Raw genomic sequence first — 15,489 nt, 5'->3', positions numbered from 1 at the left:
TTTATTTTTGAAAATCCATTTGGTTCCAATAATGTTTGTGTTTTTGGTCTGGGAACTAGTTGTCACACCTTATTTCTCGTAAATTGGTGTAGTTCTTGCATGGCTGCAATCCAAAATTCATCTTGTAGTGCTTCTACAACATTCTTCGGTTCGATCTTTGAGGTGAAGCAGAGATGACTATAAATACCCTCAAGTTGTTGTCGAGTTTTTACACCTTCATTAAGATCTCCAATGATTTGATTTGGAGGATGATCCTTAATGACTGGTATATTGTTGGACGACTGAGGATCAGGAGAGGAGATGGATTTTTCATTAGATCTATTTTTTATACAAGGTTCCACATCATCCTCTATATCAATTGAAGGACTATTATCATCATGAGGTTGGTCATCAACAACCACATTGACAGTTTCTTGAATGGTGTCCTTAAATTGTATATTCTATAAGCACAACTGTTCAGAGAATATCTAAGAAAGATATCGTTCATCGCTTTTAGAGTTAAATTTTCCTAGGTGTTCTCTGTCTCTAAGTATATAACACTTACTACCAAAGACACAAAAATACTTAACACTAGGCGGTTTTCTACACCATAACTCATACGGAGTTTTATTTAATCCTGCTCTGAGATATACTCGATTCACTATGTAACAGGCAGTGTTGACAGCCTCGACCCAGAAACTTTTAGCCATGTTCTTGCTATTAAGCATCACCGAGCCCATTTCTTGCAACACCCCGTTCTTTCTTTCCACTACTTCATTTTGTTATGGTGTTTTGGGGGCTGAGAATTTGTAAGGCTCGTATCCTAGTCCGTACTGTTCTTTAGACTTCCACGATCCTCCCTGTCAAATTTCGGCACCCTGCGACCTGTAATCGGCATTTACGCGCGACCCTAAGTCGCACCCTATCAACCTGAGTCGACTCGACCTTGCGACTTACGCACCGATGCGATACCCAGACCAGGAGTTATGGACCTGCGTTTATTTTGAGAAAAATGCTGCGCGTTGCGAATCCCAAGAGAATTCCTACCATCCATCACATCAATTAATCAAATGCAAGTCAAGTACACAACCCATCCCTCTCTTACCAACAAAGCATGACACCCATCTCTCTCCCATTCCCAAAGTCAATCAAGCTCATCCCTTCCTTACACACACCCATCCCTCTCATCCCATCCCTCTTACAGCACCCTCTCCTCTCTCATTCTCTCTACCATTTTCCTAAGCTTCCATGAGAGAAAAGCTCTAAGGAGAGAATAGCCAAGTGTGGCCTACTTCTTACCCACTCATCTCACCATCCAACCCTTCAAACTTCATCATCCACCCTTAAAGAAGAAGCTTAGGAGCTAAGGAGTCTAAGGAGCTAAAGAAGAAGACAATCGGTGGGTGTTCATAGCACTAGATCTCAATTTTTGATTTAGGGCCCACATGATTTAGGACCCATCTTGATGTATGCATTGTATCATAGAAGGGAGCTCATAGTGGCGGAGCTCCCTCCATCACTGCACGTCTCTCTCTCTCTCTCCCATGTGTTGTGTACCCCATTGTGATGTATGATCCACGCCATACCATCTGTGGGGCCCACCTCACTGGCGTCCAGCAGACAGGCCACTACATGTCTGCCCAGACAGGCTTGGATAGTGTAAACACAAATATCAGCCTCGTGCAAAGCAGGTGGGCCACATGTGGGACCCATCATGCTTGAAAGTGGATTGGCTGATGTACCTTACAACAACTATATAGTTGTTGTATTGACGTCAGCAACTTCTGTGGGTCTGGACGTGAGGTATGTGTTATATCCAAACCGTCCATCCTCACCGTCCATTTGGGACCACTTGATGATGTGTTGTATATCCAGGCTGTCCACCTTAGGATGTGGGGCCCACTGCGATGTACTATCCTCACCGTTCGTCTGCTGGCCGTCCAGCGTCCCTAGACAAGGAGCACATGCAAGTATTTGTTTGATTGGGTGGGCCACCATGTGGCACCACCCTGATGCATGTATTTTGCTATACCGTGAGGCCTGCTATGTTGTGTGTAGTAATCCACACCGTCCAGCAAGGACGGTGGGACCCACCAGATGTAATGTTTCATCCAGCCGTCTATCTGTGGGGATGACCGTTATATATGATGGACGGTGGGAAGCAGCTTGGCTGGAGTACCCCACACCACTTATATATGTGCTGTATTGACGTTAGCAAGTTCCATGGGTCCCATGCAGCGGTATAGCTGCTGTTTGGACGTCTGCAAGTTTTGTGGGGCCCATCGTAAGGCACGTGTTATATCCCAACCGTCCATCTGGATAGTGGGGATTACCCCCCTACCTAGCTGCTACACTAACGTCAGCAAGTTCTGTGGGTTTGATCATGAGATCTATGTTATATCCTCCCGTCCATCCATAGGGCCACCCTGCACGTGCTATATGTGCAGGGCATGGGGCCTACCCAGATGTATGTATTATCCCAGCCGTCCGTCCATTTGCTGGATGATGGGACCCATTTGAACATGTGGGGCCCCCACCGTCCATCTAGGAGGTGGACCCTACCTTTTATGTATGTGCCTTGCATCCACGTGTCCATGTGGGGCCACCTTGATATTGTGGTCTCCCCAATGATGTATGTATTTCAGCCATGTCATCCATCTCAGGACGTGGCCCACCTTATATGTATGTGTTGTACACACACCATCCCTCCATGAGACCCCCTCGATGTATGGGTTTTATCCATCCCGTCCGTCCTAATGGGCTGGACGTGGGCCCATCATGATGTACGTGTTTGATTAAAGCCGTCCACGTAGGACGTGGGGCCACCGTGATATACGTGCTGTACATTCACACCGTCCAGGGCAGTGGCCCACCCTGATGAATGCATTGTACATCCAGGCTACCCATCCATTTTTCCTGGATTATGGGCTGCCCATTAGGCCCATTTTGTGGTATATTAAGCCCACCTAGATGTATGTAATGTAGGCCCATGGGATGTGGCCCATTTGAGGCCCAATGTGATGTATTTGTGGCCCATCTGGAGAGGCCCATTGATGCGGCCCATTGTTATATATATAAGGCCCATGTAATGCGGCCCACTTGATGTATATGAGGCCCATGCGATGCGGCCCACTTGATGTATATGAGGCCCATGTGATGCAACCCACTTGATGTATACGAGGCCCATGTGATGTGGCCCAATATGATATTTGTGTGGCCCATATGTGCGGCCCAATATGATGTTTGTATGACCCATATGTGCGGCCCATTGTAATGTATGAGAGGCTCATATGATGAGGCCCACTAGGATATATGAGAGGCCCATGTGGTGAGGCCACAATGATGTATGAGATAACATGAGAGAAGTCCATTTTATTCCCAGCCATTTGAGGGCTATGGGCTGTTTCATTAGGCCTTTGTGTGAGACCCATTATAATGTATATGTGGCCTATGAGTGAGGCCCAATGTGATGCATATGTGGCCCATGAGTGAGGTCCTTCATGATGTATATTTGGGTTCTTATGTGAGGCCCATTCTGTTGTATGTGAGGCCCTTGTGTGAAGCTATGGGCCCCACTATATGTTAGGCTCTATGTGGGCCACTCCTTGGGAGCAATGTTGGTTAAATGTCTACATTGATGGGCAATGATGGTTAAATGTCCACATCGTGACCTTCCCTTAGGCCTTGTTAGGTCCATTCCCATCCTTCTCTAAGTGGGTTGACCCTAATCATTGGGCCCCATTTGCATGATCCATCTATTCTCATTAGGCAATCCCAAGATGTTGGGCCCCCATTAGTTATTAGTAAGATTATTTCTTTTATCTTGAAGTCCATCTAGGACTTACTTGGGCCCCCTAGGGCATCTAGCAAGCTATATGATAGTATGAAGAAGGAACCCTTTCCAGATCCTTAAGTATATAGGTAAGGCACCTAGGCCTAACCTTGATATAAGGAGAGTTCATCCTCACCAAAGACGGAAGGATCCATGCTATTAGATTTTGTATATCCATAGTTGAGGACTGACCCTCATGTTATGGATCTACTGTCCATCTATGGACCCCACCTTGTATAAAGGTCGGTTATCGATATCGATTATGAGTATGTGATAGTATAACATTATGATTGTATGAGGCCCATTGTGATTATGTGAGACTGTTCACTCCCCAAGTGTAGGGTTGTGATGTAGTAATAAACTCGGTAAGACCGAGGTCGAATCCACAGAGACTGAAACTTGTACGTTTCCTGAAACTAAGTAGAACTAGAACTAGACTAAGATGTAATCTAACCAAATAGAATTTTAAGGAATAATTGTGGAAGAATTATCTAAAACTTTAAGGAATTCAGAGGAAGGAAACTAGGGATTCAGAGGATCCACTTGTAGAGATCAGGGAGAACTTATGCCTGCTTCAGAAATCATGGAAATTTACTAGACTTCCTTTGATATAGTTTTCAAGGGGTGAAAGGTATATGAATTAGAATGGATTCCATCATCTAACCATGCCCAGGAGACAAAGCAAATAACAGGATTAAACTAATTACCCCCGAATTTCAGGGCGTTACATCCTACCATGCCCATGGGACAATGATGAACAACAGGGCTTCCTGACTTCATAAATATAAAAAGAGGAAAGAAATATTCAAAGCCATTGCAAACCCATTGTAATTTCAGTCACAACAGACCATTAAAGGCTAGGAAAAATATTCCTTTAATAATTAAATATATCAAATTCAATTTATGAATTAAAGGCATGAAACAGTATCTCATACAATGGAGTCTCCCATCTTGCTACAGGCTTCACCTCTTAGCCCTAGCTAAGAGGTTTAGCCACGCATGATATGGGCTAGATTATAGAAAAAGAAAAGAAAAACCAGAACCGTGCCTTGTCCAGCTTCTGCTCCTCACGTGCCAAACTATCCCACGTTCAGCCCTTCTCTCTCCGTCACATGTGCCAACAGCCACGTTCCAAAATAAAACCGAGCCTCCCCCACATGCAGCAGCAGCAACTCCCTTTTTCTCTCCCAGCCGTTCACAGCAGCAGCCGTAGCTCCCCAAAACGAGGCTGATTCTCTTTCCTCACTTCCGTTCCGTTCCGTCCTCCCCTCAAACCCAAGACCGGGACCTCCTTTTAAAGATGAACAGTCTCCTCCGAGAGCTGCTGTCGAGTCCCGAACGGAATAGGTTGCGGAACCCGTTTTTATGCAGCCAGCTTGTATACGAACGCAAAACAGTTTGCGTTTGTATGAATTTTGAGATGGAGAAACGTCCCAAACTCCGTTTTTTTCTTCTTGGTTGGGGTAAAGACCCACTTATAAGAATTTTGGACGGTCTGGATCACTGATCCGACCCTGATAATGATCACAGAACGGACCACCGTGGCCGGTTTTCACGGACGCGCGTCCCTGCGTAAACAGGGTACGCTGTGACAATCGGTGGGTCCCACAGTATGGTTTTTAGAGAAATCCACCCCGTTCATTGGGTTCCTGGCGAAAAAAAAAGCTGGAAGGAGTGGTTTTGGTCAGGTTTTAGTGCGGCCCACTGTATTTTCTCCCTACCGTCCGTCCTGCGTTTGGACGGTTAAAATCCGATCTACGCTTTCTTCTGCAGTTCTGCCACCTAGGAGCTGGTTTTGATCATCCTATGGAATGAATGTACGGTCCAGATCAGCTTTCTGGGGAGCGAGGGGGGCCCACTGATGAAAATCGGACGGACAGCGTCCGTCCGCTGTTGCTGCGGAAGAAGGAGACGGGTCAGCCCGTCTTTGACCGGGCTGACCGTCCGGTGCGGCGCGGGCAGCGGTGCACTATGTACACGCGATGTACATGCGGAGTCCACTGAGATGTTTGTGAGAAATCCGCTCCGTTCATCCGTATTGTCAGCTTAGATAACGCGTTGGGACCAATCTTCAAGTACATCTGGATAGCGGGCGGGCCCAAAATCAATGGTTTTATGGGCTGATATGTCTGTTGGGCCAATTCCACAGCGATCCAATGGATGAAATTTTATGTGTACGGTTCATTTATGGTCTTCAGGCCACGTATGGAGTCTCGAACTGATTGGATGGTGGGAACCTTATGATCTTGCATTCTGGACACTTTTCAGGCCGCTTGAGCTTCAATTCCTCGATTTTCTTGGATCCCTGGCGTGCAAATCTATCGATCTTGGTCTCCTAGGGTCCATCCCATGCTTTGGTGTCATTAGAGCGTTAAGTCCATGCTTTAAGCACCCTTTTCGGTCCAAGCTCGTACATACACTCTGCATTACAAATACAATTAAATCAGGCTATTAAACGGTATCATGCTTGTAAATCCATGCAATAAATGGGTCTGATATGCAATATTTGACCCTCAACACAACCCCCAACCAGCATTTTGGTAGTCCCGAGCAAAGTATGCGAAAAATAAGTTGAGAATTACAGGTGAATTTCTATGAACTCAAGTGGTTTTGGAAAACAATCCAGATATTTAGAATTCAACAATTCATGAATGTTGGGCCTTACTCTCTCCTAGACTCAAACACACGGTAAACTTCGTAACCAAATTCAAAGTATTAGTCCCTTAATTAGAAATAATCCTAAACATTGAGTTCCACAGGTGTAAAGTGTAATCCCAACTTTAACATTAATATTCAATTCTTTATTTCAGGATATCGTTGGTAATCAACAAGAGAATTCATAATAACCAAAGCTTGCCTCAAAGATCATCTTTTCATTCCTTTTTTTTTTTTTTTTTGGACTAAAAACCAAGAAAGGGATTAAGTCCTCACTTATAGGGAGCAAACCTATAGTGAATATTCTTTGCCTAACCTTTTTCAACGGTATCTTTTCCGTTTAATTGATCATGCCGGGCAATTGTTCAAGTTGGTTCCTTCTATGCTTACTGAACACCAAATTAACCCTTCAGTTTCAAACTGAAATCTTAATGTGTAAGCGAGATGTGACATGTGAAATCATGACTCAATCAATGTTTACAACATCTAATCATGGATTAATAATTAAACTTAACTGTGAAATCTAACGAGCAACTGAATCCAAGGGCAGTAAATCACCAACATTCCATATCCTGTAATTCTAAATCAAAGATGGTTGTCAAATCACTTTGAATTCTCCAGAAAGTCCAGAAAAAATTTAAAAATTTTCACAATTTTTTTTTTGCTCAAGAAAATACTGATTAGGTAACCCAATCTCCCACCCCCAACCTAAAAGCTATATTGTCCTCAATGTAAAAGATATGAGTATGGAATGCGCAAAGGACAACAAAAGTAAAGAAAAAGTGAAGGGAAGATAGTACCTGGATGATGAATCGTGAGAGAATTTCCAAGAGATCGCAGCATGGAATCCAGTCAGCACGAGAGAGAAAGTAACACAAAACTAACAAAAATAAAATCCTACCTATACCACTTTCGCAGGTGCTCTCGATTGCATTTAGCGCATGCAACAAGCCTTTAAACCCCTAGGTTACCCCTAGTAGACGAGTTGTAGTCTCGTGAGGGTTTGCAGTAATGTTACCCACAAACATTGAACTAGCTAGGAGAATGAAATAAGTTGAAAAGCTGGGTTGCCTCCCAGGAGCGCTAAGTTTAACGTCTTTAGCCAGACCAAAGCAACTACCCTAATCCTATGAAAGCGATAAACCTACCTATACCTCCATCAGACTAGGAGATCAGTCCTGGTAAACAGGATCAGTCAGAGGCATGGACATGTCCTCTGAATCAAATTTCTCGACAAATGGCTTTAAACGATGTCCATTTACTTTAAACTCCTTGCCATTGTCGGGATCTCTTATCTCGACGGCCCCATGAGGATAAGCAGTAACAACAATGTAAGGGCCGGTCCAACGAGATCGAAGCTTACCCGGAAAGAGATGTAATCGAGAATTATACAAAAGGACCTTCTGACCAGGCGTGAATGATTTTCACAAAATGTGTTGGTCATGAAATGCTTTCATCTTGTCCTTGTAAATTCTCGAATTATCGTACGCATCATTCCGGATTTCTTCAAGTTCATTCAATTGAAGTTTGCGTAGCGAGCCAGCGTTGTCCAGATTGAAATTAAGATTTTTGATCGCCCAGTACGCTTTATGTTCCAGCTCCACAGGCAAGTGACAAGCCTTCCCATAGACAAGTCTAAAGGGAGACATTCCAATAGGGGTTTTAAAGGCAGTACGGTATGCCCATAAGGCATCGGTCAGTCGAATTGACCAATCCTTACGATCAGGGTTAACCGTTTTCTCCAAAATGTGTTTAATCTCCCTATTGGAGATCTCAGCTTGTCCACTTGTCTGTGGATGGTATGGGGTGCTCACCTTATGAGAGATACCGTATTTCTTCATTAAGCTCTCGAATGGTCTATTACAAAAGTGTGAGCCCCCATCACTAATGATGGCTCGAGGCGTTCCGAATCGAGAAAAAATGTTTTCTTTTAGGAATTTAATGACCGTGCGATGGTCATTCTTTCGACACAGAATCGCTTCGACCCATTTAGTGACATAGTCCATGGCGAGCAAAATATACAGATTTCCAAACGATTGGGGGAATGGTCCCATGAAATCGATGCCCCAGCAATCAAATGCTTCAATGATAAGAATAGGATTCAAAGGCATCATATTTCGACGGGATAATGCTCCCAATTTCTGACAACGCTCACAAGCTTTACAAAACTCATGCGTGTCCCTAAACATAGTAGGCCAGTAAAAGCCACACTGCAGAATCTTGGCCATGGTCTTTTTAGCAGAAAAGTGACCACCACAGGCCTCTGAGTGACAGAAGGAGATGACGCTCTGATGCTCATCGTCTGGTACACATCTCCTTAAGATTTGGTCTGGGCAATATTTAAATAAATAAGGATCATCTTAGAAGATTTTGTGCACCTTGGTGAAAAATTTCTTCTTATCTTGTGTAGTCAAATGTGTTAGTGTGAAACCTGTGATAAGAAAATTAGCAATATCAGCGAACCAAGGTGAATGGGAGACTCTGAACAGTTGTTCATCAGGGAACATATCATTGATATGGGTCGCCTCAAGGGAATCAGAGGTATTAAGGCGAGAAAGGTGATCGGCCACTACGTTCTCTACTCCCTTTTTATCTTTAATTTCTAAGTCAAATTCTTGGAGTAGAAGGATCCATCGTATCAAACGGGGCTTAGAATCATTCTTAGAAAGAAGATACTTTAGTGCCACATGATCTGTGTAGATAATGATCTTGGATCCGATCAAGTAGGACCTAAATTTGTCCAAAGCGAACACTACAGCTAAGAGTTCCTTTTCCGTAGTCAAGTAGTTCACCTGGGCAGGTTTTAGAGTCCTACTCGCGTAATGAATGACGTAGGGCTTCTTATCTTTTCTCTGGCCTAGGACCGCCCCAAGAGCATAATCCGAAGCGCACATAAGCTCAAAAGGAAGGCTCCAGTCGGGTGGCTGCATGATAGGTGCAGTGGTTAACGTGCCCTTAAGCTTGGTGAAAGCTTCCTGGCACTGCTCAGTCCACTCGTACGGAACATCCTTTTGAAGAAGATTACATAAAGGACGAGAAAGAAGACTAAAGTCCTTTATGAATCGCCTGTAAAATCCTGCGTGTCCTAAGAAGGATCGCACGTCTCTGATGTTCTTGGGTGGAGGTAGGTTAGAGATAAGATCGATTTTTGCCTTATCTACCTCGATTCCTTTGGACGAGATGATATGCCCAAGGATAATTCCCTTCTGAACCATAAAATGACACTTCTCCCAATTAAGTACCAATTTCTTTTCTTCACATCTTTTCAGCACACATTTAAGGCTTTCCAAGCACTTGCTGAAAGATGGACCGTAAACAGAGAAGTCGTCCATGAAGACCTCTAGATATTGCCCACCATATCAGAAAAGATACTAAGCATACATCGTTGAAAGGTGGCAGGGGCATTACATAGTCCGAATGGCATCCTTCGATAGGCAAAGGTGCCGTAGGGACATGTAAATGTGGTCTTTTCCTGGTCTTCAGGGGCTATCTCTATCTGGTTGTAGCCCGAATACCCGTCAAGGAAACTGTAATAGGAATGACCAGCTAACCTTTCAAGGATCTGATCAATGAATGGTAAAGGAAAGTGGTCTTTCCTCGTGACGGTATTCAACTTCCTGTAGTCAATGCACATTCTCCAACCAGTAGTGACTCTAGTTGGCACGAGTTCATTATTAGCATTGGCTACGATGGTGATTCCGGACTTCTTAGGAACCACTTGAGTTGGACTCACCCATTGACTATCAGATATAGGGTATATAATACCCACGTCCAGTAGTTTAAGAACCTCGGCTTTAACCACTTCCTTCATGTTGGGATTTAGTCTACGTTGTGGTTGCCGAGCGGTTTTTGCATTATCCTCAAGGTATATGTGATGAGTACAAATCGAGGGATCGATTCCTTTGAGGTCCGCTATCGTCCATCCCAGGGCTCCTTTATGCTCAATGAGAGTAGATATAAGCATACTCTCCTGTTCTTTCTCCAGGTGGGTAGAGATCACCACCGGGTATGTCTCATCTTGACCCAAATATGCATATTTCAAATTAGAGGGCAAAGGTTTTAGGTCAAGCTTCGGCGGCTTGAGGTTAGACGGTAGAGGCACTACATCAGTTTGTGGTAATTCTTCAAATTGTGGCCTCCATCGGTTAACTTCAAGTACCGGTGCAGTATCAAGCAAGGCGCACGTCTCCCTAATCATGTCATCATCAAAATCATGGGAGTGGGCCAGGCACGTCTCTAGATGGTCGGAGGATAAGGTCAGAGGTGTCGTATCTTCCACGAAAGAGTCAATCATGTTAATGTCGTGGAAATCGTCATCATCCTCTCATTTTGCCGTTATTGAAAAAAATGTTTGACTCAATGTCAAATTTCCAAAAGACATAGTCATGATACCATTCCGCAATTGATAATTGCATTTGACGTGGCAAGGAATGGGCGACCAAGAATGACAGAAACGAGTGCTCATGTTATTGATAGGTTCGGTGTCCGGATGATAAAGTCTACAGGGGTAGTAAAATCTATCAACTTGGACCAACACATCCTCAATTATCCCTCTTGGTACACGAACAGAGCGATCAGCAAGTTGTAGTGTGGTTAGGGTGGGTTTTAATTCACCCAAACCTAACTGTTTGTATACCGAGTAGGGAATCAAATTGACGCTCGCTCCTAAGTCAAGAAGTGCATGATCAATTCGATGGTTCCCGATTACACATGATATGGTTGGGCTACCGGGATCCTTGAATTTCTGCGGCACGTCTTGCTTCAGGATGGCACTCACTTTCTCAGTCAAGAAGATTTTCTTTTGAATAATTTTCCGTCTTTTGGTCGTGCATAAGTCTTTCAGGAATTTGGCATATGAAGGTATCTGTTTAACGACATCAAGTAGAGGAATGTTGACTTTCACTTGTTTCAACACCTCTAGTATATCCTGAGAGTTAGAGAGAGGTTTTGGTGAAACCAACCGTTGGGGGAATGGAGCAACTGGCTTCTCTAGAAGTTCCGGTTCTACTTTTTGTGGGGCATCACTGGATCCATCATTGTTGTCCTCTTTTGGTTCTTGGGGCTTTTCGGGCCTAACCGGAAGAGTTTTATCAATGATCTTCCCACTCCTAAGAGTGGTGATGGATTTAGCATGCCCCATCTGATTTGAAGAGCTGGGATCATTATTCTCGTACTGCGGTTTAGGATTGGGGAGAGGTTGTGCAAGAAGCATCCCCTTTTCTATAACCGTCATACGAGAATCTATCTTTTGCATAAAATCTGTGATTCCCCGCATTGCCTGAGCCAGCTCTTGTATGGGATTTTGAACCGGTTCCTCTTGAGGTTTCACTTGATTTGGATTTTGATTGAAGAAACCTGGAGGAGTCGCCGTTTGTCCATTTCTCCAACTGAAGTTTGGATGATTTTTTCAGCCAGGATTGTATGTGTTGGAGTTAGGTCCAGTAAAAGGTCTTTGATAATTATTTACGGCATTGGCTTGTTCATTCAACACTCCTCGAAAGGCAGGTATTGTAGGACAGTTTTCAGTTGTGTGAATGTTGCAATCACAGATGCCGCAAACAATTTCATTGACCTTATCCTTCTTTCCTTCCATGGCCTCAACTTTCCTTATGAGCGTAGTCACTTTACACTTGAGATCATCCTCTTCTTTCAAGAGATATAATCCACCTTTTTCCTTTAATTGAGTCGGCCTGGACGTGGTGTTCGCCATTGGGTAATAGTCTCATGATTGTGTTTTTTCAGCGAGACTATCGAGGTAATCCCATACCTCGTCAACATCTTTGTTGATGAACTCTCCATTACACATTGTCTCGACCATTTGGCGCACGGAAGATGTCAGTCCATCATAGAAAAAATTTGTAATGCGCCACATTTCAAATCCGTGTTGTGGGCATGAACTGACCAAATCTTTAAACCTTTCCCAACATTGGAAGAATGTTTCATCTTCCTTTTGGGCAAAGTTCATGATCGCTTTTCTGAGGGTAATCGTTTTATGATGTGGGAAGAATTTTTTTATGAATTCCCTCTGCATATCGTTCCATGTGCCAATGGATCTAGGACGCAGTGAATGTAACCACGTCTTAGCTTTCTCTTTTAAGGAAAAAGGAAAGAGTTTCAGCCTAATTGTATCCTCAGATACATTAGGAAAACATAATGTAGCTATAATCTCATCGAACTCTTTCAAATGTAAATATGGACTTTCTGATTCAAGTCCATGGAATTTGGGAAGGAGTTGGATAACTCCTGGCTTGATGTCCATTTGTCCTGTATTTTTAGGAAAAATCATGCATGAGGGCATACTCACTCCCGCCGGTTGTAGATAATCTCGTAAAGTATGAGGCGGGGGTGCCTGTTGCACCTCATTCTCATCTTGGGTATCCTCCACCCTGGGTGGAAGTGGAGGAGGTTGGTCTTCAGCCATAACCTCAGTTAACTCAGGGGATTTCGAGCGGTGTCTAGTCCTGCGATGTATAGTCAACCCCTCAACCAATCCTCCTTCAGTCAAGAGACGTCGAGTGTCGTCACGGGCCCACTTGGGCATGAAAACACTCGCAGCCCTCAATTAAAAACTTAACCCTAGGAAAATCTAGCAAGAAAGAGAGAGTTGGAAAGAAATTACCAAATTGGAGTCCTGAGTTAAAACCTGCAAAATAAAATAAAATAAGTTAGATTCTAAAAAGAGAAGAACAATTCTTTAAAAGAAAGATAGAAGTAAACTAGCTTCTAAAAGAAAGAATTCCTAAAAGAAAGTGAAAATTTCTAAAATAAATTAAGAGAGTCCTAAACTAGAAAGTAGATTACTAAAAGAGAATTGAAAAATAGAAAGTAGGGAAGGAGCTTACCGAATTAGAGATTTCTATCTTAAAGGCCTACAAAATAGGAAGGTTAGTTTCTAAACAAAAATAAACTAAAAATAAACTAGGAGACAAAAAAAAAAAAAAAAGATTAGAAAGTTACTAAAATAAGAATAGAAAGTTAAGAAATAACCCAGTTTCTATTTCCTACAGATGAGAAGATACTAGAGTTAGAAAATTTCTAAGATTTAAACCTTAATTCTAAAAACAGAAAAAGTAGAGAAATTAGGAAGGAATTACCAATTTAAGAACTTATGTCAGGATCCTACAAAACAGGAAAACAGGTTAAGTTCTAAAAACAGAATAAAATAAAAACTTCTATCCTAAAGTAAGTAAAATCCTAATCCTAACCTAATTCTAAAACTAATTAATTTCAAAGAATCGTAACCGTCAGTCCCCGGCAACGGCGCCAAAAACTTGTTCACTCCCCAAGTGTAGGGTTGTGATGTAGTAATAAACTCGGTAAGACCGAGGTCGAATCCACAGAGACTGAAACTTGTACGTTTCTTGAAACTAAGTAGAACTAGAACTAGACTAAGATGTAATCTAACCAAATAGAATTTTAAGGAATAATTGTGGAAGAATTATCTAAAACTTTAAGGAATTCAGAGGAAGGAAACTAGGGATTCAGAGGATCCACTTGTAGAGATCAGGGAGAACTTATGCCTGCTTCAAAAATCATGGAAATTTACTAGACTTCCTTTGATATAGTTTTCAAGGGGTGAAAGGTATATGAATTAGAATGAATTCCATCATCTAACCATGCCCAGGAGACAAAGCAAATAACAAGATTAAACTAATTACCAACCAATCATCAATGTATGAGGATCAGGAAGGGTACTGTCATCCTACCATGCCCATGGGACAATGATGAACAACAGGGGTTCCTGACTTCATAAACATAAAAAAAGAAAGAAATATTCAAAGCCCTTGCAATCCCATTGTAATTTCAGTCACAACAGACCATTAAAGGCTAGGAAAAATATTCCTTTAATAATTAAATATATCAAATTCAGTTTAGAAATTTGGATTAAATTACCAGCATACAATGGAGTCTCCCATCTTGCTACAGGCTTCACCTCTTAGCCCTAGCTAAGAGGTTTAGCAACACATGATATGGGCTAGATTATAGAAAAAGAAAAGAAAAATCAGAACCGTGCCTTGTCCAGCTTCTGCTCCTCACGTGTCAAACTATCCCACGTCCCTTCTCTCTCCGTCACATGTGCCAGCAGCCATGTTCCAAAACAAAACCGAGCCTCCCCCACATGCAGCAGCAGCAACTCCCTTTTTCTCTCCCAGCCGTTCACAGCAGCAGCCGTAGCTCCCCAAAACGAGGCTGATTCTCTTTCCTCACTTCCGTTCCGTTCCGTCCTCCCCTCAAACCCAAGACCGGGACCTCCTTTTAAAGATGAACAGTCTCCTCCGAGAGCTGCTGTCGAGTCCCGAACGGAATAGGTTGCGGAACCCGTTTTTACGCAGCCAGCTTGCATACGAACGCAAAACAGTTTGCGTTTGTATGAATTTTGAGATGGAGAAACGTCCCAAACTCCGTTTTTTTCTTCTTGGTTGGGGTAAAGACCCACTTATAAGAATTTTGGACGGTCTGGATCACTGATCCGACCCTGATAATGATCACAGAACGGACCACCGTGGCCGGTTTTCACGGACGCGCGTCCCTGCGTAAACAGGGTACGCTGTGACAATCGGTGGGCCCCACAGTATGGTTTTTAGAGAAATCCACCCCGTTCATTGGGTTCCTGGCGAAAAAAAAAGCTGGAAGGAGTGGTTTTGGTCAGGTTTTAGTGCGGCCCACTGTATTTTCTCCCTACCGTCCGTCCTGCGTTTGGACGGTTAAAATCCGATCTACGCTTTCTTCTGCAGTTCTGTCACCTAGGAGCTGGTTTTGATCATCCTATGGAATGAATGTACGGTCCAGATCAGCTTTCTGGGGAGCGAGGGGGGCCCACTGATGAAAATCGGATGGACAGCGTCCGTCCGCTGTTGCTGCGGAAGAAGGAGGACCGGGCTGACCGTCCGGTGCGGCGCGGGCAGCGGTGCACTATGTACACGCGATGTACATGCGGAGTCCACTGAGATGTTTGTGAGAAATCCGCTCCGTTCATCCGTATTGTCAGCTTAGATAACACGTTGGGACCAATCTTCAAGTAC

The 15,489-nt window shown here is 43.4% G+C and overlaps 1 non-coding gene across 1 annotated transcript; it reads left to right on the top strand.

The window, feature by feature from the left end:
- Nucleotides 1-12,342: 12,342 nt before the first annotated feature.
- LOC131254406 (small nucleolar RNA R71) lies at nucleotides 12,343-12,449 on the top strand. The gene has a single exon (XR_009175521.1). It is a non-coding gene; the product is annotated as a small nucleolar RNA R71 (small nucleolar RNA).
- The last annotated feature ends 3,040 nt before the right edge of the window (nucleotides 12,450-15,489 follow it).

This window comes from Magnolia sinica, chromosome 8 (assembly GCF_029962835.1).
Source record: "Magnolia sinica isolate HGM2019 chromosome 8, MsV1, whole genome shotgun sequence".
Taxonomy (NCBI): domain Eukaryota; kingdom Viridiplantae; phylum Streptophyta; class Magnoliopsida; order Magnoliales; family Magnoliaceae; genus Magnolia; species Magnolia sinica.
This window is presented reverse-complemented; position numbering and strand designations above follow the sequence as displayed.